Below are 26,232 nucleotides of genomic sequence, written 5' to 3' on the forward strand. Positions count from 1 at the left end.
ACTTATATTTTCTATTTGTGGCTGATATAGCATTGTATAGTTATTTATTGTTGGGTATTAATTTTGTATCCAGAAACTTTGCTGAATTTTTTCATTATTTGCATAATTTATATGTATAATGTCAAACAGAATTAGTATTATTTGGCATCCAGATTGCAGATCTCAAGAGAAAGCTTTCAATATCTCATGAAAAATTGGTATTTGGTAATAAAATTTCATGAGCCTTATTAAATGAACTAGAATGTTTCCTCCAATTCTAGCCTCTCCAAGAGTTTGCATAAGACAGGAATTTCTTCTTATTTAATCTGATAAAAGCCACCTGGGTCTGAGGTTTTCTTTGTCAAAAGATCGTTAATCAACTCATTTTCTGTTTATAGAACAATTCCTGTTTTCTCTTGCATTGACTCACTATGAAAAGCTATATTTTCCTAGGAATTTGAACATTTTTTCCATACTTTCAAATTTATTGGCATAAATTTATCATAATACCATCTATCTGTTTACTGTCTGTAGCACCTATGCTTATGTTCCTTTTTGCATTCTTTATAGAGATTATTTATGCCTCCTCTCCTTTTTTCATGATCAAACTTGCCAGAAGTTTGTCAATTTTATTGATCTTTTCTCTTCAAAACAGCCAACCTTTGGTTTGGTTGATACCTCCTCTTGTAATTTTGTTTTCTAGATCATTAATCTCTGCTCTTATATTTATTATATTCTGTCATATAATTTTGGGGTTTATTTTGCTGTACCTTTCTAACTTTTGGAGACGTGGTTCACATTAATACTCAGCCTTGTTATCTAAGATAATATTTACAGCTCCAAATTTATAATTATTACATTAGCTATGTCCCCTTAGATTTTCTATTTAGTATTGTTTAATTAAATTTAAAATAGCCTCTAATTTCCTCTCATTTCTAATCAGGATTTCCACTTATGATTTTTTTCTTTGAACCATGAATTACTTAAAACCATGTTTCCTGATTTTCCATTTTATGGAGATTTTCTTGTTAACTTTTAAAAATTACTTTTGATACTTAAATGCACTTTGGTGAGATAACATGTTGCACATCATTTCAGTCCTTTTAAATTTTTTGAAACTTTACTTAGGGAACAGTCGATATTTAAGAATTTTCTCATATATGCTTTAAAAGTATGTATATTCTTGAGTTTCAGAGTCTACTAGGTCAACAATCTGCTAATCGTATTGTTCATATCATACTTATTGTTTGGTCTGTTTGTTCTATCAACTAATGAGAGATGTCTGCTAAAATCTACTACCATGACTGGAGATATATGTATTTATTGTGGTAGTTCTAAAAATTATTCCTTCATATATTTTGTATATATGCCTATATGGGTACTTGATGTCCATATATGTATAATTTTTATAACTTCCTTGAGAATTGAATTTTTTATCTCTATGAAGTGGCTGGCTCTATTGCTAGCAATCCTTTTATACACAGTCAGTTTCATCTGATAGTAATAGAGCTGCACCTGTTTGCTTTTGGCTACTATTGGCATGATAAACTATTCATGGTTGGAGGATTATTTTGTTGTTGTTGTCTTTACTCCCCAAGTGATGAGAATGTTTACTACAACTCAATTCAAAATTCCACGTGACCATAATTTCTGCAGGACTTGTTTTTCTTTTCTCCTGCTCTGCTAAGTGGCAGAGAAACTTTTTTTGTAAGATTTGGGGATGAGAATGTGGGTAGAGGCAGCTTTAGCTCCTTGTTCACACTTACCCTGAAGCTGTAGGCCTTTGGGGCCTCAGAATTCCTGCATTAATCCACACACCGACCCCACCCAACCCCACCATGTTTTATTGTATCCTCAGCTTTGGCTCCACACATAGTTCCTCACAAGGTCTTCAGATCTGAAACTCAAGATAGCCTAGCCCAGGAAAAGCCCTCAGGGCAAAAGCACCTTCAGCACAGCCTATCTTTCAAAGTTCTTGGGATCTTAATTTGCCACTCAACACATTTGATATTCCTCTAAAAACTTTATAATTATTCTTTCTATATCTTAACTGGAAAGACTGTATATTATAATAGCTAAGAATGCAAATGCTAATGTCAAAGTGACCTGATAAAACCCAGTGTCAACTGTCACAGTAGGGAAATTTTACTTCACCCTTATGTCTGAAGGTTAGTTTATTCAGTGCTTCAAGGACATTGTCAATGATTGGGGTCTTTTTATCTTTCTTCCCTGCTATAGTTCAGTGTGTTGGCTTCTTCCCACCATGGTCTCTAGATGACATTGGCAACTTCAGCCATCTTTTCTTCATGGTAAAGTCCAAAGACCTTAAGAAACATTCTCTTTGTCATGTTTCTAAGAAACTTTCCCAGCCAACTCTCCTTACATGTCAAAATATTCTCTTATGCCCATTTCCAAACCAATCATTGGTAAAATGGTATGGAGGCACAATGATTGTCTTAAATCAGTCATGATTCTGGGGCTGGGGGTGAGGTTTTTACCCTTGAGTACATGGCTGCTATAAAGATAGTTAATAGCTGAAGAAAACCAGGGTCTTATTAAAAGGACAAGGAGGGAGTTGGCTGTGGGTAGAAATAAATAATCTTAAGTTTTTCTTACTTTTCATTATTATCATTATTATTATAATTATTCAATATATTAATTGATAAAATGTATTCCATAGAGGACAGCCAAAGCTGAACCCTGAAACACTGTTAGAAATTCTCTTATATGTTTATACTACTTCATTAATCTGGACCCTTTAAACAGTGCTCCCTGATCGATTATTTTTCTCATTAACTGTTCAAGCATCTGTCTTTTTTTTTTTTTCCTTTATCTTGTTCACAAGTATAAGATAAAAGAGCTTGTCTATCGACTTACTAAAGTTCAGAAACACTATACCTAATGATATTGGAGGGGAGGGTGTGAGGTTGATTATCAGTCTAGTATTTCTGTCATATTTCTGTCAAAAAAATTTTATTTGGACTGATATGATTCATTTGAAATGACTCCATCTTGGCTCCTGATGGCCACTTTCTTTTCTTTTTTTTTCTTTTTTTTTTTGGTCAAGAATCAATATCAAGTCATAAGGTCTCAAGGCTATAGTTATGCATTCTATTTTCTTCTCTTAGATATATCAATAACTTTCTTCAGCCTTCTAGATCCTCTCCACGATTCCTCACAGATTATAAATATTAATACTGGCGGCAGTTGTAACAGTGCAGAAAACATTTTGGAGCAACTTGCTATGTGCTAGGCTTGTGCTAGGATCTTTAAATATACTGAAGTCATCTAATCCTCAGAGCAACCCTGTAAATTTGGTATTGAGTTATAGAGAAGACAAGTTACTTGCCCCAGACAAAAGCATCTTAAATCTGGAGCCCACACTCTGGGCTACTGTGCAGTAATGTAATATAGCAGGCAGTCCCTTCAGTTATACCCTAGTCCTATAAGGAATAATTCAAAATTTGGTCATTTTTAATCTTAGTTCTCACCAAGATCACGCCAGGTTTCTACCATACTAAGTTTGATTATTTTCTTTATCCACCTAGCATCTCAACCTTACTTAAATTGGTAAATAAATTCTTAGTCACTATCTTTTTAATATAATTTGCTTCTATTGATGTCATAATTTCATGTTTGAGATCCCCTTAGAGCTGTAATTTATACTACTCCCACTGTTTCCTAGTGCTAAACCAGTGTATTGGACCTTATTTGTGAAAAAAATTCATAAAACCTTCACATCAAGAAAAACTGACAAATGTCAACAAAATATGTCTGAAAACTTACAATAACTGTACTATAAATCACCTGTATGATGTAGTAACAAAAGTGAACATTTCCAACCTTATTTTTAGAACATGTCTGTACGTAAAACAGGAAATATTTGATTCCCTTCACCCTAAGTAATGTCTGGATGTTAACTGGCTTTAAGGGGAAAAAAGTTTAATATCAACAAATAAAATTCTCTGTCAAATTCACACACATTTTGTGAATTTAGAATATTTTTATAGGAATTACAAATATAGCTATAGACAATTAACTGAAATGATCCCATTCCATCACTTTTTCTAAAATGTAAAACCTTGTCCGTGTATAATGTATTGCCTCACTGTAGTCACTTTTTAGCACAGCTTTGGTTTTCATCATAAAATGGCAGTCAGTGAGTTACATCATATGTCCAAGGCATCATCTGTATTCTGCCTGTAGCTTTTTCTAAGTCCAGAACATTTTTCTCTCCCCACCCAAATGTCAGTACACAGCTGTACTTCCTCCCAGTTTTCTCAGTGTATAATATGACTGCTTCTTGGTTCATCATAATAAAATATACTGTATCAATATCCATATATAGCAATGTTAGCAAATCCAGACTGAGCCTCAGATCTCATAGGCAGTAATGTAAATACCTTTAGGAGGGGATGAGTAACATACACAGCACTCTAAAGTTTTCCCTTTCCAATTGTTCTCTCTGTTTATCTTTCCCCTCTTTTACTGGATTTCTTTGGTTTTCTGACCCTGACTAGATAAGGCAATGTCTTATTCTTAAAAGTGTGGTTTGATGTATAGACAGCTTTGAGAAATTAGTAAACTGTGCATCATCTCACTAAAAAAAATGCCATATGTACACATGCACTTATACTCACACACAGAGGCAAACTAAGTGTAACAAATCACCTTGTTATTTTGATATTGTGCATTCACAATTCAAGTGTATTTTCTCACCTGCTAATGAAGAATTCCAATTAGATGACCTCTAGTCTGGCAAGCTATGAAAAGAAAAAAGAAACAACTTCTCATTACATAAATTTCCCACACTTGCCTATATGAAGCACTGTAATCATCTCTCTTTTATCAGGGACTTTGAGGAAATTGATGAAGAAACTATTTACATCTGAGGGGATAACAATTGATGCCACTGGTAATTAAACCACAGACTTTATTTTCCTTTTCTCACTGTTTCCTCCCAATTAAGGCACAATGACCCTCTCCTAGGTGTCATTTTGGTCTCAGATGGTGGCCTTATGACTAAGAAAAAAAAGTGCTAAACATTAATTAGGGAGAATTTTTTTTCACTTTTTTGGGTACCAGTGTTAACACTTTGTTCTGTTTGTATTTATTTTAAAATAGACAACTACAAGAAATTCAGCATAGAAGTCTTGTGTCACATGCACAGTCCAAAATGTGGCTTGCAAATTTTCAACTGCTCTGGTTTTCTTGGTTTGGAGTGGGATTTTCTTCTACATTTATTTTCTTGTCCTCTGACGAGTTCGTGAAAAGCTATGCCTTTTGCACCCATAGCTAACAAGTTCCTTTCAAATGCCACCTCACTTTTCTTGGTGGTAGAATATCTCTCAGGGTTTGATGCATAGCCCCAATCTCTGGTTGTATGCTGAAGGGGAGGAACTGGTATGGTATAGAGTATTATGATAATCTCAAAGTCAGTATTCAAAAATAGGCAGTATATAATGAAGCAGTGAGAGAGGGAGTGGGGTCACAGACAAAATACTAGATCTGTGAGTACAATAATGACCAAAATCTGACTCAGTCCTTGCCCACCTGAAGCTCACAGTCAAGTTAGGTAAAACACATTAATCAAATAATCATACAGCAAAGGAAACGTCCATGATGTCTTGAGAGTTTGCAACTGGGGAGCTGAACCAACCTGAAAGGCCAAAAAAGCTTCCCTGAGAAAGTGATACTTTGATAGATGAATGGGAGTTCAGTGGACAAGGGAACTCTGGCCTTCCCAGGCTACCAAGCAGCTGGAAGAGCTTGTAGCTGGAGGAGATATGGCTCATTTGAACAAATAAAATAAGTTCACTGTTAATGGAACAGAGGGAAAAGAGAGGGTGATTGAAATAGAGACTGGAAAAGAAGGTGGTATAAGACCAGAAAGAGCCTTATAGACCCAGAATAAAGATTTTGGTCTTGAACCTGAAAGCAATACAAAGAGATAAAGGTTTGTGTCTCTGTAAAAATACAAAGTCATGACATTAACAGATTTATGTTTTCAAAGATCACTCTGGCTACAGTTTTGAGCTCTATCCTCAACTGTCTGCCTTTTTTGGAGCTAGGAGTTGTTGCTGCAGAGGATTAAAGCAACTTACTCTTCCATCACACGGAATACATCAGAGTACATAGTGACTTGTTTTTCACATCTATATTGAATTTAAGGTATTTATTCCCATCTCTCATGCCTAAAGGTGTTTAATTACCATGGAGATGGTTTGTCTACAGTCATACCATCACAGCAACTAATCTTAAGTGGCAAGCTTCTCTTGGTGGTGTCTCCCTCTGGAATTTATTAAATGAAATCTACATTTTGCTTTCTAAGAAAAATGCAAACTCATATATTTATTCTGACACCTATCTGATTATTGCATTTAATTACATGTAAGAGTCCCAGTCAATAGACAGGCATTTATATGTGTAACAATTTTAAATTGTATTGCTAAGACATTTGCACTGTTTTTGAGATATATCTTAATACATGGAAATAGGAAATAACTAAATATTATCCCATGCTCAGTAAGTAACACACTTAAGATATTTTTTTTCTGAGATAAACGTGATTGCTTAAGGCATCAATTCAAAGCAATACATCATACTTTTAATATGAACATTACCCAGTTTCTAACCCCTTTGAGCTATTTTATTTCAGTAATTCATTATCACTTTTTCTCAAATCTTGATGAAAGAAAAGCTGAAATTGCATAATTTATGTGACTAGGAAATTAATAAATAAGCTAAGGAAATATATCATCAAAGCACAGTTAATTCTAGAATACTTTCTTCACTGGTCCTCTTCTTATGAGCTGAAGACTTTTACAGTGAAATAAAGCACCAACTGTCCTGTCTGGACAAGTCTTGACAATCTGTCATGTATCTACATCCCCCGATGCCATTTGCCATTTCTCCTCTCAATTTGTAGAAGTTCTAAAAATACAAAAAGACTTTCTAAGAATAGTAGCGTTAATATCATGAAATAGCCATGCTATTTTTAAGTTTTGTTTTCTGTTGCTCTTTTCTGGTAAAACTAGCTCCATGCTTCCACCCAGTGAGGTTTCTTCACAAAAGGATTAACGAAAGAAGAGGAGAAAGAGAAGGAAGGGGAAAAAGAAGAATAACAAGAGGGCAAGGAGAACAAAGAACAGAGAGGAGGACAAGGAAGATGAAGGGGGAGAAAAAGAAAAAGCACTTTTTTCTTTCAAATCTTACAGTTGGAAAACCTGAGTGTCTACCTTTGACCCCAGTGCCATTTCCCCAAGGACAGCCACTGCTGAGCTATACCCAAAAGTGTCTGACCTCTGTTTAACAGACTGTGATCTTGCTATGGGCAGGAAGCCTAGTAATACAAATGTCTGATTAGCAATACTAATCCAATATTGCATTTGACAATATTTCATTCTAATGCAGCAATCTAGAAAGACATGTATTTGAAGCTCCAATTTAATACTGTTTGAAAATATGTTCAGAATGAGGCCATTTTAGTGCCTTCATATTTTAAAATTTCTTTCAGAGACATTATTTTAAATGGATACAGAAGTATTTTTTATAGAAAGATATCTAAAGAAAAATAATTTGCATAATTTTCCCCAATAGATGCAGTTTAAGTGAATTTCCAGAACTGGCAAATCTGTAAATGCCATTGATTCATTTATTCAATAAACATTTATTGAGCATATAACAGTGGTGGGAACTGGGAATATAAGGATGATGAAAAATATGTGCTGCCCTCACAGAGTTTCCTTTATTGTGAGGAGACAGCATACAAATAAACAAAGAATATAATGTCGGACAGTGAAAAGAGTTGAAGAAAGTTAAAACATGTTAAAGGAATATTATAAATAAGTTGACCAGGGAATGTCTCTGAGCAAGTGACATCTGAGCAAGGAACAAAATGATACAGAGGAATAAGATGTTGTTGAAGAGCATTCCAGAATGAGGGTATACAGTGGGAAATGGCTGTGAGGTGGGCATGTATTCAAATAACATCACAACAGTAAATTGTACTTTTGCCAAGTAAGTATATAAGACTGAAAATTATAAAACATTTTGAAGGCAGTCACTGATTCCTTATAAAACATAGTTCCAATTTAACCAAACACTTTGAGAACCATCCATATTCTCCTAATTAAAGTAAATAGCAAGAGTTTATTAATAGTTTTATTTCAATTACTTTGAGGTGGTTATGAATTTTCAAGGCCATGTCCCGGGATACACAAACTAAATTTTTTGTTTTTCTGTAACTCACCTTCATCTTCATTTTGAATCAACACTTTTCCTGATGGAAAAGCATAATCTTCTTCAATTCCAAGTCAGTTATTTCAGACCCTCTCCCTGAATGACGTAAATTCAAGGCTTACACAACACCATGACATAGAGGTAGGAGGTTGGAGGGAGACGTAGGAAGTAAGAATGTTTTATTTTCTCATCTGTTGAAGTTCAAATTCCTGCTTTTTCTTTGGATATGTTCCTTTTATGACACTGGCAACTGCAGAAGAATTCTGCCTTCTCATTAAGTCAACAACCGCATAACCCATGGTTGTTTTCTTCTCTGTATCATTGTTATCTCTTTAAAGATCCTTTAGGTCCTCATCATTCTCAGATGCAAAAGAAAACAATGGTTGCTTCCCCTATCCTTTGAGAGTATGTGATGATAAAAGATGCATCCCCAAATCTCCTTTCAAAGGAGGGTTTGGGGCCCAGATGTAGGGAATATGGTCAGCAGACCGTCTCTAGCTGTCAACCCCTTCTCAGTCAGTCTCAGACTCAGTGAGCTGTCCTGCCTGAGGTCACACATATTGCTGGATGGTCTATACCCAGTGAAGAGCAAGGTGGGGAGAGAGAGAGACCCAGCCATTTCAGCCAGTCTAGGAAACTGACTGGCAATTCTTGTTCCAAAGCTTCCCATGAGGTTGGCCAAGGCTGTATCACAGACTTATCCTATCCTATCCTGTTTCTTCCCTCCTTCCTTTCAAAGATTTTAAACCCCTAATAAACATCTTGCACCCCAAACTCTGTCTTAGCATCTGCTCCTGGAGCACCTCACTTGTAAAAGGGTTTACATCAATTTGTTGAGCCTACCACACCCTCTTCTGCCCAGGCATCTGATACAATTGTTCCAGTTCTATTTTCCCACACCATGGTTATCAGATGGATGTGCCATTCTGCCACCCAGGCAACCAGGGGGAATGTCTGCTTTAATCTCCCAAACTCACAGAGGGGGATGATTTTTACCACCCAGCTTAGAACTAACACCAGAATGGGAGGCAAAGCATGAGGGTCCTTCCCAGTGAAATCATTCATTCTCAGCAATTTCTTTCTTCTGCAACCCTTCTCTCATGAGACCTCAGAACTGCAACTATAAAACTTGGTTTAGCAAGAATTCTCCCACACATGCATTCAGATGTCTGGATCATGGCTTTTTGTCTAACTTTAAAAGTAAGAATGTGTACTTTTTCTCTGTTCCAGGACAACTCACCCCCCCACCCCCAAATGATGGATGAATCATGTTTAGCAGCCGGAGCTAAAGGGAAGGGAGAAGGTCACAGAGTAAAAGTAAATTCACAATAAAAGAAACATATGTTTCCAGTGAGATCCAACCTCCATCTCTCTGGGGCAGTCACAGGACACACACCTGACCAGTCTAAGCCCTTCCCTGGGCTTCTTAATAACTGGAACAGAATGTGGGACACAGAGTTTTAATACCTAATGACTAAGCTGCAAGAAGTCCTAGACACTGCTAGGCGTCATGTACACCCCTCTCCTGCTCCTGGGCATAGAAAACTCACCTGCATGCTAAAACGCAGAGGAAAGGCAAGATAAAAGATCTAGGAGATCAAAACAAAACCATCCTGATAACATTAAATCCCCTGAATCAGTACCTATGGACCCCAGAATTATCCTATTCCTGCTTTCCTGAAGCTGATGATTGGCTCCACCTTGGACTCTAAAACCTCTCCCAGAATCCTTCCAATATTTTTTTCCATAAGTTGGTATAAGCTGGGTTTCATTATATGCAAACAAAATAATACACCTTACAAAAATCATTGGAACATTTGAATGTCCATTGGTGGCCTGTGAAATGTACCCACTTACACAGACACACACACACACACACACACACACACACACAGAAGATTCTAGGCCAAGGAATAATCTGATCTCTGAATGACAACTTAATCAACTTAATACACTCACATACTCCCAGCTCAAAAAATTTATTTCCACCTGTTAATCCTGGGCTATTTGTGTCAGTATCATTCGCTTATAAGAGCTGAGAAAGATGTACTTAATTTTCCTAGTGTTGAATGTCATATGTATTGATACTTCCTTAAGGGAGTCCAAACATTTCTGGAAAAAATTAGTTTTCTAGTAATGCACTTACCAATGAGAGCATTCAATGATTCCAAAAATCGCTGGTTCTTAATATTGGTTCTTTTCCATCTTTGACACCACCTAGTCCTTTTCACGCATCCCCTGAAGAAGAACTCATCATTTCAATGATTCCTGATAGCATAATATATTCTCCAGTGTCTGTATATCAAATTTCACTTTGAAAACTTTCTCAGCTGCTTGTGATTGAGATTGATAGCCCAGAAGAACTCTAAATTTTGGCTCTTATTCCTATGCATGTGATTCTTAAAGGAGCTCAGTCCAACAGAACACAACTATTCACTCCTTGTGGATAATAAAACCTCAAGAACCACATTTAAGGTGAGATGTCTTTACTAAGAGAGTGGGTATGTCACAATATAACAAATGCAACCAACTGCCACAACTTAACACTCCATAAATTGTGTAGTTAAGTGGTGACAAAGATGGTATTTGCTGTTCTTTGTGTATCTCAACTGCAAGACTATTGAAAAACCTAGAAATCTAACCTAAAACCTAGATATTTAAGCCAGGTATCTAACCTAAAAGTAAGAATACCTGACTGTGCTGGAACTGTCAATCCCTAAAAATAGTCTTTGCCCTATTTTTGAATGAGGAATTCACCATCACTCAGCCTACCTTGAACCTCATCTTCCCCACCTGCCAGCAACACAGACTGATCTAGTTGCCTAATTGATTCGCTGATATCCACATGAACTCCTATTTGCACCCATAAACATATTCCATTACTGGTATTCTTCAGTATGTTCATTTCTGTCTATAGGTCCTTTCCATGAAGGTCCATGGACACCTATTCTGATGATTTCACAGCCTTACCTGAAGCCGTAACACACTCCACAATATCTGTCTGGACTTTTCTTCACCCGTGTTTGCCATCTGGTAATTCAATAAGTACTAATTGTGATGTCCATACCTGGGGGAAAGACTACCCTGAAAAATTCCAAGGCTTTTCCTACTCTTCATGCCAACATACATGGCACAACCACAGGGCAATATATTAGTGAACTTAATTGCCTTTGTTCCAGCATCATCATCAAAGACTCTTTCCACAAAATGACCCATTTGATATCCTGCTTGAAATCAGTCACCGTAGTCAAAATGTTCACTAGTTGTTATTATAGATCTGAATACACAGCCTCACAAAGTAGATATTTAGGATTACAGGAATGGTCATTTTCTATTTGTGAAATGCTCTCATAAATAAAACCAAATTAAAGCTTCCTTATAACACCATAATGCCAATAATTTCTACCCAGGACTAGGCACATAAATAATAGCTATTGAAAATGATAATAACCATAGCAGTTATAGTTTGAAATATTCAGCATATATTTACTAATTGCCTACAACATATCATGCTAGAATATAGAGAATCAATAATGATGAAATAATTTGGATGTCTACTGTCATGGAATTTAGAGACTAGCAAAAAAGACCAATGAACAGTCAAGTACAAATAAATGTTTTTTAGTGACATAATAGAGGAAATAAGAAGTACAGGATGCTATAAGAGCACGTAATGGAAATGCATTGTGGGGAGGGAGGGTCAAGAGAAGCTCCTTGGAGGAAGTGGTACTTAAATTCAATCCTGAAAAATTAGACAATTATCAAAGGAGTTGAGGTGAAGGGGAGAGATGAGAAAGAATCTGTGTTCCAAGCAGAGGGATCAGTGTGGTAAAAAGGCTGGAGGTGAAAAACAAAACAACAAACTTGGAGAACTTAAGGAAATTCATTCTAGTGGCACAAAAAAACCGCATGAGAAGGAAAGAACTGGATGGGCAAGTAGGGGGCAGATAATGAAATTCATTCAGTAAAAGACACGCTAAGAGAATTAGAGTTTATGCCAAGAGCAATGGGAAATCACTAAAGGGTTTTTATGCAATGGTATAATAAGATTTGTGATTTAGAAAGAATGGCATGGATACAATGTGGAAAATGTCCTATAAGAACACGGAACTATCCTCATCACTGCCATAATAAACTCTACTGCTTTTTGAATCCACTTTCTACTGCCCATTAACGTAAATGCATTTCTTGCAATATGGTAAAGTAGAAAATCTAAAAGCCCTCAAACTACAAAACCCATAAGACATTGAATAGATATAAAAAACATTTTTAAATGCATAGTAGGTCAGAAGAAAATATCAACATTTCAAGGAAATCTGAAAAAATGAGTAATTCAAACATGAAGAGTAAACTAAAATCCAAAACTGTAAACACCAAGTTGGTACTGTGCATGGGTAGGATGTACTGCTGCTCTAACCAAGAGCCTTATGGATTACCTGCCTTGAGCCCTTGCCCCTCCCCTATAAAACTAGTATCCTCACAGGGGGCACCTTCATGCAAAATGAAAAGCTATAAAAATGCACCCATGAGAGGGAAATGAAAAGGTAGCATATCTCTTCTCCTAGTCTGGTTCTGTAAGAGAGAGGAAAAGAAATCTGTGCTAAGAATTTGTGATCACGGGCCTGACCTCAGTCTAAGTTTGGTGTGTGAATTCCCATCAGTTGCTGAATGCAAATTTCCAAAGCTTGAAATTAATATAAAATTTTGCCCAGTGGCTGATAAATTTTTAAGACTCTTGGTAGAATTAAATGCAAAAGTCATTCTTAAAGGATACACCCCCAAGTCCGGGCAATAGACGATTGCCTGCAAAGGATGAGCAGTCCAAAATTAGAAAGCACACAAGGAAACCATCCATTGAGAGCAAGAATCAGCAGATACTATAAACAGCAGGTAAGACCCCCAAGACTTCAGATAATAGAACAATCTTATATAAAATACTAAGGGTATTTAAATGATTAAGTGTAAAAAGAAGGGAATAGAAAACCTAAATAAAAATAACAAATACAATCAGAAAAATCCAAGCAGATTTGGAAAAGAGCCAAATATGTTTTATTTATTTATTTATTTATTTTTTATTCAAACAGAAAGTTACAAAAATTATAATCATCCTCATCAGTTCACTCAGTCCCATATAATTACTTTTTTTTCATCTTGATCTTTTGTTAGCACTTTTATGAATTCATCAGTTTTCCATTAGAGTTCTGAAAATGCTTATTCATTCAGTTCAGCAATATAGTCAGTTACCAGAAACCTGTACTTGTCAGAGTCTTTTCCATGAATGCCTTGAAGATGAAACCCTTTTATAGGAACATTATTGCAAAAACATCAGAGTACACCCAGAACTGTCTGTATATGACAAAAGACTTAAAAATGACCACGGTTAAAGATTTGATGAAAGTTCATAATAATGCAATTGACAAGGAAATTTAGTTATATCTGAGATATACATTTTAAAATAACTAGAATTATGACTTATTATACCAGAACATACAAGATTTTTAGGAATTTCATGTAATGTCTGAAACATTTATATTAACATATTTCCATACAAATAACCCAAAGAAAGTTTAGTATTAGTTTTTTATTTTTTAATTTTTAAATTTTATTTTATTTATTTTTTTATAAGCAGGTTCTTATTAGTCATCAATTTTATACACTTCAGTGTATACATGTCAATCCCAATCGCCCAATTCATCACACCACCATCCCCACCCCTACTTTCCCCCCTTGGTGTCCATACGTTTGTTCTCTACATCTGTGTCTCAACTTCTGCCCTGCAAACCGGTTCATCTGTACCATTTTTCTAGGTTCCACATATATGCGTTAATATACGATATTTGTTTTTCTCTTTCTGACTTAATTCACTCTGTGTGACAGTCTCCAGATCCATCCACGTCTCAACAAATGACCCAATTTCATCTCTTTTATGGCTGAGTAATATTCCATCATATATATGTACCACAACTTCTTTATACATTCGTCTGTCGATGGGCATTTAGGTTGCTTCCATTACCTGGCTATTGTAAATAGTGCTGCAATGAACATTGGGGTGCATGTGTCTTTTTGAATTATGGTTTTCTCTGGGTATATGCTCAGTAGTGGGATTGCTGGGTCATATGGTAATTCTATTTTTAGTTTTTTAAGGAACCTCCATACTGTTCTCCATAGTGGCTGTATCAATTTACATTCCCACCAACAGTGCAAGAGGGTTCCCTTTTCTCCACACCCTCTCCAGCATTTGTTGTTGGTAGATTTTCTGATGATGCCCATTCTAACTGGTGTGAGGTGATACCTCATTGTAGTTTTGATTTGCATTTCTCTAATAATTAGTGATGATGAGCATCTTTTCATGTGCTTCGTGGCCATCTGTATGTCTCCTTTGGAGAAATGTCTATTTAGGTCTTCTGCCCATTTTTGGATTGGGTTGTTTGTTTGTTTAATATTGAGCTGCATGAGCTATTTATATATTTTGGAGATTAATCCTTTGTCCGTTGATTTGTTTGCAAATATTTTCTCCCATTCTGAGGGTTGCCTTTTTGTCTTGTTTATGGTTTCCTTTGTTGTGCAAAAGCTTTTAAGTTTCAATAGGTCCCATTTGTTTATTTTTGTTTTTATTTCCATTAATCTAGGAGGTGGATCAAAAAAGATCTTGCTGTGATTTATGTCAAAGAGTGTTCTTCCTATGTTTTCCTCTAAGAGTTTTATAGTGTCCGGTCTTACTTTTAGGTCTCGAATCCATTTGGAGTTTATTTTTGTGTATGGTGTTAGGGAGTGTTCTAATTTCATTCTCTTCCATGTAGCTGTCCAGTTTTCCCAGCACCACTTACTGAAGAGACTGTCTTTTCTCCATGGTATATCCTTGCCTCCTTTGTCATAGATTAGTTGACCATAGGTGCATGGGTTTATCTTTGGGCTTTCTATCCTGTTCCATTGATCTATGTTTCTGTTTTTGCGACAGTACCATATTGTCTGCGTTACTGAAGCTTTGTAGTATAGTCTGAGGTCAGGGAGTCAGATTCCTCCAGCTCCGTTTTATTCCCTCAAGACTGCTTTGGCTATTCGGGGTTCTTTTGTGTCTCCATACAAATTTTAAGATATTTTGTTCTAGTTCTGTAAAAAATGCCATTGGTAATTTAATAGGGATTGCATTGAATCTGTAGATTGCTTTGGATAGTATAGTCATTTTCACAATAGTGATTCTTCCAATCCAAGAACATGGTATATCTCTCCATCTGTTGGTATCATCTTTAATTTCTTTCATCAGTGTCTTATAGTTTTCTGCATACAGGTCTTTTGTCTCCCTAGGTAGGTTTATTCCTAGGTATTTTATTCTTTTTGTTGCAATGGTAAATGGGAGTGTTTCCTTAATTTCTCTTTCAGATTTTTCATCATTAGTGTATAGGAATGCAAGAGATTTCTGTGCATTAATTTTGTATCCTGCAACTTTACCAAATCATTGATTAGCTCTAGTAGTTTTCTGGTGGCACGTTTAGGATTCTCTATGTATAGTATCATGTCATCTGCAAACAGTGAGTTTTACTTCTTCTTTTCCAATTTGTATTCCTTTTATCTCTTTTTCTTCTGTTATTGCTGTGGCTAGGACTTCCAAAACTATGTTGACTAATAGTGGTGAGAGTGGACATCCTTGTCTTGTTCCTGATCTTAGAGGAAATGCTTTCAGTTTTTCACCATTGAGAATGATGTTTGCTGTGGGATTGTCGTATATGGCCTTTATTATGTTGAGGTAGCTTCCCTCTATGCCCACTTTCTGGAGAGTTTTTATCATAAATGGGTGTTGAATTTTGTCAAAAGCTTTTTCTGCATCTATTGAGATGATCATATGGTTTTTATTCTTCAATTTGTTAATGTGGTGTATCACATTGATTGATTTGCGTATCTTGAAGAATCCTTGCATCACTGGGATAAATCCCACTTGATCGTGGTGTATGATCCTTTTAATGTGTTGTTGGATTCTGTTTGCCAGTATTTTGTTGAGGATTTTTGCATCTATATTCATCAGTGATATTGGTCTGTAATTTTGTTTTTTTGTAGTATCTTTTTCTGGTTTTGGTATCAGGGTGATGGTGGCCTCATAGAATGAGTTTGGGAGTGTTCCTTCCTCTGCAATTTTTTGGAAGAGTTTGAGAAGGATGGGTGTTAGCTGTTCTCTAAATGTTTGATAGAATTCACCTGTGAAGCCATCTGGTCCTGGACTTTTGTTTGTTGGAAGATTTTTAATCACAGTTTCAATTTCATTATTTGTGATTTGTCTGTTTATATTTTCTATTTCTTCCTGGTTCAGTCTTGGAAGGTTATACCTTTCTAAGAATTTGTCCATTTCTTCCAGGTTGTCCATTTTATTGACATAGAGTTGCTTGTAGTAGTCTCTTAGGATGCTTTGTATTTCTGTGGTGTCTCTTGTAACTTCTCCTTTTTCATTTCTAATTTTATTGATTTGAGTCCTCTCCCTCTTTTTCTTGATGAGTCTGGCTAATTGTTTATCAATTTTGTTTATCTTCTCAAAGAACCAGCTTTTAGTTTTATTGATCTTTGCTATTGTTTTCTTTGTTTCTATTTCATTTATTTCTGCTCTGATCTTTATGATTTCTTTCCTTCTGCTAACTTTGGGTTTTGTTTGTTCTTCTTTCTCTAGTTCCTTTAGGTGTAAGGTTAGATTGTTTATTTGAGATTTTTCTTGTTTCTTGAGGTAGGCTTGTATAGCTATAAACTTCCCTCTTAGAACTGCTTTTGCTGCATCCCATAGGTTTTGGATCATCATGTTTTCATTGTCATTTGTCTCTAGGTATTTTTTGATTTCCTCTTTGATTTCTTCAGTGATCTCTTGGTTATTTAGTGACGTATTGTTTAGCTTCCATGTGTTTGTGTTTTTTACGGGATTTTTTCCCTGTAATTCATTTCTAATCTCATAGCATTGTGGTCAGAAAAGATGCTTGATATGATTTCAATTTTCTTAAATTTACTGAGGCTTGATTTGTGACCCACGGTGTGATCTATCCTGGAGAATGTTCCATGTGCCCTTGAGAAGAAAGTGTAATCTGCTGTTTTTGGATGGAATGTCCTATAAATATCAATTAAATCTATCTGGTCTATTGTGTCATTTAAAGCTTGTGTTTCCTTATTAATGTTCCCTTTGGATGATCTGTCCATTGCTGTAAGTGAGGTGTTAAAGTCCCCCACTATTATTGTGTTACTGTCAATTTCCTCTCTTATAGCTGTTATGTTATGTATACATATGCCTTATGTATTGAGGTGCTCCTATGTTGGGTGAATATATATTTACAATTGTTATATCTTCTTCTTGGATTGATCCCTTGATCATTATGTAGTGTCCTTCCTTGTCTCTTGTAACATTCTTTATTTTAAAGTCTATTTTATCTGATATGTGTATAGCTACTCCAGCTTTCTTTTGATTTCCATTTGCATGGAATATCTTTTTCCATCCCCTCACTTTCAGTCTGTATGTGTCCCTAGGTCTGAAGTGGGTCTCTTGTAGACAGCATATATATGGGTCTTGTTTTTGTATCCATTCAGCAAGCCTGTGTCTTTTGGCTGGAGCATTGAATCCATTCACGTTTAAGGTAATTATCAATATGTGTGTTCCTATGACCATTTTCTTAATTGTTTTGGGTTTGTTTTTGTAGGTCCTTTTCTTCTCTTGTGTTTCCTACTTAGAGAAGTTCCTTTAGCATTTGTTTTAGAGCTGGTTAGGTGGTGCTGAATTCTCTTAGCTTTTGCTTGTCTGTAAAGCTTTTGATTTCTCCATCCAATCTGAATGAGATCCTTGCTGGGTAGAGTAATCTTGGTTGTAGGTTCTTCCCTTTCTTCACTTTAAGTATATCATGCCACTCCCTTTTGGCTTGTAGAGTTTCTGCTGAGAATTCAGCTGTTAACCTTATGGGAGTTCCCTTGTATGTTATTTGTCGTTTTTCCCTTGCTGCTTTCAATAATTTTTCTTTGTCTTTAATTTTTGCCAATTTGATTACTATGTGTCTCGATGTGTTTCTCCTTGGGCTTATCCTGTATGGGACTCTCTGCGCTTCCTGGACTTGGGTGGGTATTTCCTTTCCCATGTTAGGGAAGTTTTCAACTATAATCTCTTCAAATATTTTCTCAGGTCCTTTCTCTCTCTCTTCTCCTTCTGGGACCCCTATAATGCGAATGTTGTTGCGTTTAATGTTGTCCCAGAGGTCTCTTAGGCTGTCTTCATTTATTTTCATTCTTTTTTCTTTATTCTGTTCCACAGCAGTGAATTCCACCATTCTGTCTTCCAGATCACTGATCCGTTCTTCTGCCTCAGTTATTCTGCTATTATTCTGCTATTATTCCTTCTAGTGTAGTTTTCATTTCAGGTATTGTATTGTTCATCTCTGTTTGTTTGTTCTTTAATTCTTGTAGGTCTTTGTTAAACATTTCTTGCATCTTCTCGATCTTTGCCTCCATTCTTTGTCCGAGGTCCTGGATCATCTTCACTATCATTATTCTGAATTCTTGTTCTATAAGGTTGCCTATCTCCACTTCATTTAGTTGTTTTTCTGGGGTTTTATCTTGTTCCTTCATCTGGTACATAACCCTCTGCCTTTTCATCTTGTCTATCTTTCTGTGAATGTGATTTTTGTTCCACAGGCTGCAGAATTGTTGTTCTTCTTGCTTCTGCTGTCTGCCCTCTCCAAATATAAGTTTTAGAAATTCAAATTTTAATCGAGAGTAAAAACGAAAGTTAAATGAAGCTGAATACATGATTAGTGAATTGTTAATGCTGAGAAAATTACCAAGAAAGCAATGACTATAAACAAGAATAATGTTAATTTAGGGGATATAAAGTCAAGTTGGAACTAAAAACGTTTGATCACAATAACTTGGAAGACATGATGGGAGTTAATAAAGAGAAAACATTCTAAATCAGTTGTATTCTTTGGGGAAAATGCAGAAATTTGGATCTCTTTAAACTTGTTTAAATATATATGTTAAAATTTTAAGGGTAACATTTAAAAGAAATAAATAATCTCATTTCAGTGCAAGTACATAATTTTCAAATGAATAGAAAGATTAAAAGACTTAAGGTAATCTCTGTCAATCCAATAGAACACATAAGGAAAATGTAAGCATAGGAAAAAATAACACAAAATAAAATGGTCAAAATAAATGAAAATAACAATTACAATACACATAAATGTAATTTTTAAATCCCTAAAACATATGGGCCCCCCAAAATTGCAGATGAAAGGATAAAAGAAAAAAAGACAGCAGATACTGTCAAATAAAAAGAAAAAAATACTAATAAAAAGAAAACTGGCATAAAACAAAACAGAATTTATGGACAAAAGAAAAAATATGTAAAAGTGTTATCAGGCATAAAGAGTGATCGAATGATAAAAAGAAAGATTTGACAGGAAGATGTTATAGTTATAAACTAAACTATATGTATGTACCTAATAACATAACTTCAAAGCATTCTAAGTTCTCATTTTATTGACACAACAAACTCATAAACTGGGTATTGTTAGTGTGTACATTTTACAAATGGAGAAACTTAGACACAAAGAGGTAAATAATTTGCCCGGATTCACACATCTAGTACATGATAGAGCTGGGACATACCCATTTGTACCACAGTCATTCAAGATTCAAAAGGTCATAAAAAAAAAAATAGAGTGGAAAGCAACTCCCACAATTTATGACAAAAACAACAAATTCTTCTTTGATATTTTAGACAAAAAGTAGAAAATGAACATATGTTTCCTGGTTATCAAGCTACAGACTGACCTGAGAGTTTTCATGGAGTCCTTCCTCTCAGCTCCTATAGCACTATCCCCACTCCTCTGGCACCTTACTGTTGCCTCATATGGTTAATCACCTTAAATATATTACAAGGTCTTTGAGTTTAGAAACCATGGCTTAGAGTTCTTTGTTGCATCCAGAGTACCTTATAGAATATATTATACATAAACTATATATACGTCTTTCAGCCAGTGTCTGACAAACAGCAGGTAATCAATAAATGTTAGCTCTCTGAACCTCAAAATGGGGTGGCATGAATGAGTTTCATAAGTCAGGCAGACAGGTTTGAAAACCACCTCCGCTACTACTTAGCTCTGTGACATAGGTCAATTTTCTCAATTTCTTTGAAATGTGGTTATCTCATCCGTTAAGAGTCACACAGTATATCCACCTTAGCATAAGCATTAACGAGAACAGTGTGTGAATAGACACGGATACATAGTAGGAGCTCAGTAAATATTACTTATACTTTCCCTCCATTAGAAAACTGATTTTATACGGTCTCCATCCTAGAGTTTTGTATTAGGCTTCTCCAGAGAAACAGAACCAATAGAGGCTGAGAAGTCCCACAATCTGCCCCGTGCAAACTGGAGAGCCAGGAGGCCAGTGGCATAATTCAGTGGCCTGAGAGCCAGAGAGCTGATTGTATAGATTCCAGGTCTAAAGCCTTGAGAATCCAGAGCACTAAGGGCAGGAGAAATCAATGTTCCAGGCAGACAAAAACTGAATTCAACCTTCCTCTGCCTCTTTTTTTTAATTTTTTGTTTGTTAATTAATTAATTAATTTGGTTGCTCCAGGTCTTAGTTGTGGCTCGCAGACTCCTTAGTTGCGGCTTGCCAGCTCCTTACTTGTGGCACACGGGCTCCTTAGTTGTGGCATGCGAACTCTTAGTTGCGGCATGCACGTGGGATCTAGTTCCCTGACCAGGGATCGAACCTGGGCCCCCTTCATTGGGAGCACAGAGTCTTAACCACTGCAGCACCGGTGAATTCCCAGAATTCAATTCAAGCCCTCAGTGGGTTGGAGGATGCCCACCCCATTGGGAAGGGCCATCTGCTTTACTCAGTTCACCAATTCAAATGCTAATCTCTTCCAGAAATGTCCTCACAGACACACCCAGAAATAAGGTTTAACCAGCTATCTGGACATCCCATGGCCCAGTCATGTTGACACGTAAAATTAAACATCACACTTTATTACAGACATTAGGTCCAGAGTCAGCAAGAGAATTGCTCTTGTATCTTCCTGAGTATGAAATGTGAAACACAGATCTCATCACAGCACAGTCTCAAAATATCAGCAGTAGTCCATTAACACCAAAACGATTTTTTGAAACACAATTTTAATGGACAGGATCTAAATTCAGAATGGATGAACATAGTTATTGTGACCACTACATTTTAGCAAACTGAAGCTACTTAGACAATAATAAGCAGCTCACACAGAAAAGAAGTGCTTCAGAAACATTAGAGGAATAAGATGACAGAGAATCACTAAAAGGTAGAGAATAATGCAGCCAGATGAAAAGTCCAGCACCAGCAAGTTCACCCTAGTGTGCTGCAATCAGGAACAGAGTTTTCTGTGTGAGTTGAGTGTATTTTAATTAGGTACATCTAGGCAGATAGTGCATATAAAGTTGGGTTGTTGACACTACGAATTCTACAAATAGCAACCTGTTTGAATAATAAGAAAAAAACTGTGCATATTTTCAAACTGGATTTCTCTAGATTGGACCTCCCACAGCAAGACCACAGATTTACAGATTTTATTCTGAAAGAATAAACTATCCTTATAATAAAAGAGAAGGGTCTTTTTGAACCTTCTGACCTCTTTACCTTCAGTCAGATCCAAGGAGTAAACCAAAATTGGGGGAAGCTTATCAACTGTTATGAAAAATAGAACTTAATCTATTTTATGAAATTTCTTTGTACTAGTGTTTGTGTCTGATACATCTTTACTGCCAGCACCTGGCATCATATGTAGTAGGGTTGTTGCTTCAGTATATTACTGAATTAGCCTAATTATGTTAAAAATAAACATCTATACTCAAACCATATGAAACTCAAGTCAAACGCTGAAATTCATGCTCAACAAAGGATAAAAAATTTTGAACCTATCAAGCCAGTTAGTAATCAACCTGTCTCAACATTTCTCTTCGGTGTCTGTAAATTCTATTTTTCTCTGATTGATCACAGATTCCAATCCTCCCTCTTTAAATACGTTTCCACCAAAGTATAAGAAAAAAATATTTACTCCTGGAACTCCTGGCTTGACGGTACTTGGAAATCTCTCTCCTAGAACCCAATAATAAGGCATTTTGTTGTTCACAGCTTGCAAATGTTGCTATGCAACCACATCGAGGGAAAGAGGGGTTTCAAGCCATAGGATATAGGCACACGAATTGAGGTGTTAGAATAAAATTAGTTGAATGTGTATATGTGTGTGCAGGCAAATACTGTTTAAATTATCAAACAGTAATAAGCTGTAAGTATAAAGCAGTTTTTCTGTGAGGAAACAAAATGAGCCAGAAGAAGCAGATTTTCTAGTTAGAAGCTTATGGAGTTCTTACAGTTAATTAGGCCTATCTTTTAATTTGATCACTCAAACTGCAGCATAGGCGTAAGGCGAAAAGAAAAGAACAGTGGGTGGACAGTTAGCTACTAAATTGGGCAGGCAGCACACACCAGTATAACTCTCATTTTTCTTCTTCCATTGTGGGTAGGAGGAGTGTAAGAATATATAGAATCAGAATTTTTACTAAACCATGTGTGACAGTCATTGTAACAAGATGGAATTCATGATATTCAGAACCTCATACTTTTAGGCAAGCAAAATTTAAGGATACACTTAGAAATATGTGTGAACAGAGCCTACATGATCTGTAAAGGCAAAAGCAAAACGGAGGTGTTCAAATGGAAGTTTTCCTCTCCTACCGAAATAGATTCCCCAAAACACCCCAAAGCTTTATGTGCTGAAAAAGTTCTTTTAAAATTTTTCTCACTTGGGAAAATAGTAGTATAAATGAAATTGTTTTCCTAAAATCTGGTTGAGCAATTGCACTGCCTTTATCCTTGCCCTTCAGCTAAAGACCACCAGAAACACATCTATAATTGAACAAGTTGGGTTTATTATTCACTGAAGCAAAGAGGGAAGCTGCATGGGGAACCGTGGATCATCTCAGTAAGGGGGTGTTAGAATGTATCAGAGGGTTTGGGCTTTGGTTGGGTGCTTTTGAGGAGAGTCTAAGAAAGCAGGGCTTCACTCTAGATGCTGTCAGAAAGCAGAGATGTTTCTGTGGTTGGGTATCACAATAAAGCTCATCTATATGGACAGCCCACCAAAGTAGGGCTAAAGCTGTAATTGGTAACGAAGTAGCAGCCCTCATGTTAGCAAGGGGAGGGGGATGCTTGCCATTTTGTGGAGAGCACAGTGACCTTGTTTTCGTATGTGCTTAAAAAGACCACTCTGTCATGGCTCTCAGAGTGGCCTTGTCTGATGTTGGTGTTTCATTGTTTCTGTACAATGGGAGAACCACTAGCTGTAAGTACCAGGCCAGCACCAAATAACTCTGAAGCCTAGAGCTGTGTCACAACAGTCCCCCAATGTCAAGGGCTACGTTTTTCTTTCTCACCTCCCAACGCTTTTGGAATAATAAATCTTTTACTTATTGTGAAATTAAAATGTTCACATGAACTAGGCTTGAGATCTTTGGGTACCATGTTGGATTTACCATACGAAGCAAAAGATTGACCACCACACATTATATGATCTTCTTTCGTTCACATTATCATGGATCTGTTTTCTCTGGAAGTCAACACAATCCCCTCTGCTCAGTAACTAGGCTGCCTATAAATATAAGTGACAAGCACACCCCTGCTGATTAAATTACTACAACAGTCAACATTTATGTAGTCCTTATTTACAGAAGAGCTTTATATCATCTTTTCTGTTATTCCTCACAAAAAGAAGACTATGGATGACCTAAAGAGAGCAAATGGCTTTCCAAAAGGCACAGATTAGTGGGGCTGAAACATGAAGTCGTATTCTGAACTGAGAATCCATTCTTAGTATGTTCACCCTTAAATTTGTACAAACTAATGTTAAACAGCATGGTGGCTGAGAGAGCAGCTCTGAGACCAGGCCACCTCCATGTGTTTTCTCTTCTGCCACTCACTACCTTTGTGACCTTGAGAAAGTTGTTCCACCTCTCGGTGCCTCAGTTTTCACGTAGTATGAGCTAGATACTAAGAAAAGAGAATTTTTCATAGTACCTAGCTCACAGCTTTGTTTCAAAGATTAAATCAGTCAGTACGTGAAATGAGTTGAGAACAATGCAGACACATCATTAGCATTTATTAAATGTTAGCTATGGTTCCAGTACCTCAGAATGTGACTTTATTGAAGATTTGGCCATTAAAGAGTTAATTAAGTTAAAATGAGGCCATTAGGGTGAACCCTAATCCAATCTGAATGGGGCCCTTATAAGAAGAGGAAATTTGGACACATAGAGAAACACCAGGGCTGCGTGTGCCCAGAGAAAAAACTATGTGAGGATACAGCCAGAAGGTGGCCATCGGCAAGGCAAGCAGTGAGGTCTCAGAAGACACCAAACCTGCTGACACCTTGGTCTTGGGCTCCCAGCCTCTAGAACTTGAGAAAATAAATTTCTATTGTTTAAGGCACCCAGTCTGTGGTATTTTGCTATGGCGGCCCTAGCAAACTAATGCAGACACATTTGTAAATGTTAGCCATTACTAGTGGTTGAACAATCCCAACAAATTTGTTTCCAGCTCTTAAAATTTGTACATAAAGATATTGATGAGATACTGAAAGAGAACACAAAATTACTCTTTCCAATTTTTAAGAGCTGATATCTTCTCTTAGATTTTTTAACTGTTGATTTCTTTCAAGCTTCTCATAAAGATCTCTTCCCTCCTGTCTTCACAGATTCCACCTTATATATCCCTGTATATAAAAGTATACATTTATTGCTTCATGCATTTAAATTAGTATATGATATAATCCACATAGTGAGGATAAAAGGAGAACAGTTAAAGAGGAATAGAAGGATGATAAAGCCATAAATAAGTCTGTACCTAAGCTATAAATGAGAGCTAGACCATGGCCAGTCACCAGGAAAAGATGCCTTCTGTTAGCGCTTTCGTTTTGGAAATTAGCAAGACCCAGTGAAGAGATTTTTACAATCCACAGCCACATACCTTCCAGCCTCTGCTGGAAGAGACACTTACATCTACTCTGGACATAGAAAGTTAATCCATGCAGATACTGGGTATGCTCACCCAGTTCTGACGATAAAAATGTTCTTCCAGTACTGGCATATCTGAGAACAGTTACTTCCAATGAAGCCTCTCAGCCATGCAATCCTAGGTCACCTAAAACAAGGCCAGCTTCTTCACATGTCTGCAAATCTCTCTTTATCCCTTATTTTTCTTTGCTAATCTTCTGTTCCTTCTTCCCTCAAGCTGTTGACTCCACTATTTCCACTGTACATTCTAGCACCTCGCTCCATTACTATTTAGGGGGAAAAAAAGAACTTGGAGTCAGAAGAACCAAGTTTGAGAACTGGCAGCTGTGTGAAATCACCTAAGCTAATTATTCCTTCTGTTTCTCTGCTTATTCCTCTGTAAACTCAGGGAGTGCTGGCCAGGAAATAAATTAAGAAAAGAAGTATATTGTATGGAAAAAATATAAAAATAATAAATATTGTATAGAAAAACATACATCAAATATATTGTATACAAAAATGTAAATGTGATATATAGTACAAATATATATATATATATATATATGTTTAGGAAAATATAAATTGTATATATTACATTAAAAAGGCATCAAGTCATTAATTTCATATTTTCATCAGAATCTATGTAAATTATCAGAGATAGAAAAGAGAAAACAAAGAAAGAATATGGATAGACCATGGAATACTGTGGATTCTTTTACTTACGAGAGTAAGGGTAGCCAAGAACAACAAGGAAACCAATCAAGTTGAGTTAAATGTCTCTTGCAAAATTGCAATGTACAAAAAAGCCTCTCCTGGTTGTCCTGTCAATAGACACCAACCCCACTCCTACTTATGGCAATAGCATTAAAATAAGAAAAAGCACAAGTAAATAGAGCAAGCATTAATTAGAAGTAGATCCATAAAAGGATAATGAAAGAACTGGGGAGGAGTGGGAGAAAGATTGTAT

The sequence above is a fragment of the Eschrichtius robustus genome, chromosome 13 (assembly GCF_028021215.1).
Source record: "Eschrichtius robustus isolate mEscRob2 chromosome 13, mEscRob2.pri, whole genome shotgun sequence".
Taxonomy (NCBI): Eukaryota; Metazoa; Chordata; class Mammalia; order Artiodactyla; family Eschrichtiidae; genus Eschrichtius; species Eschrichtius robustus.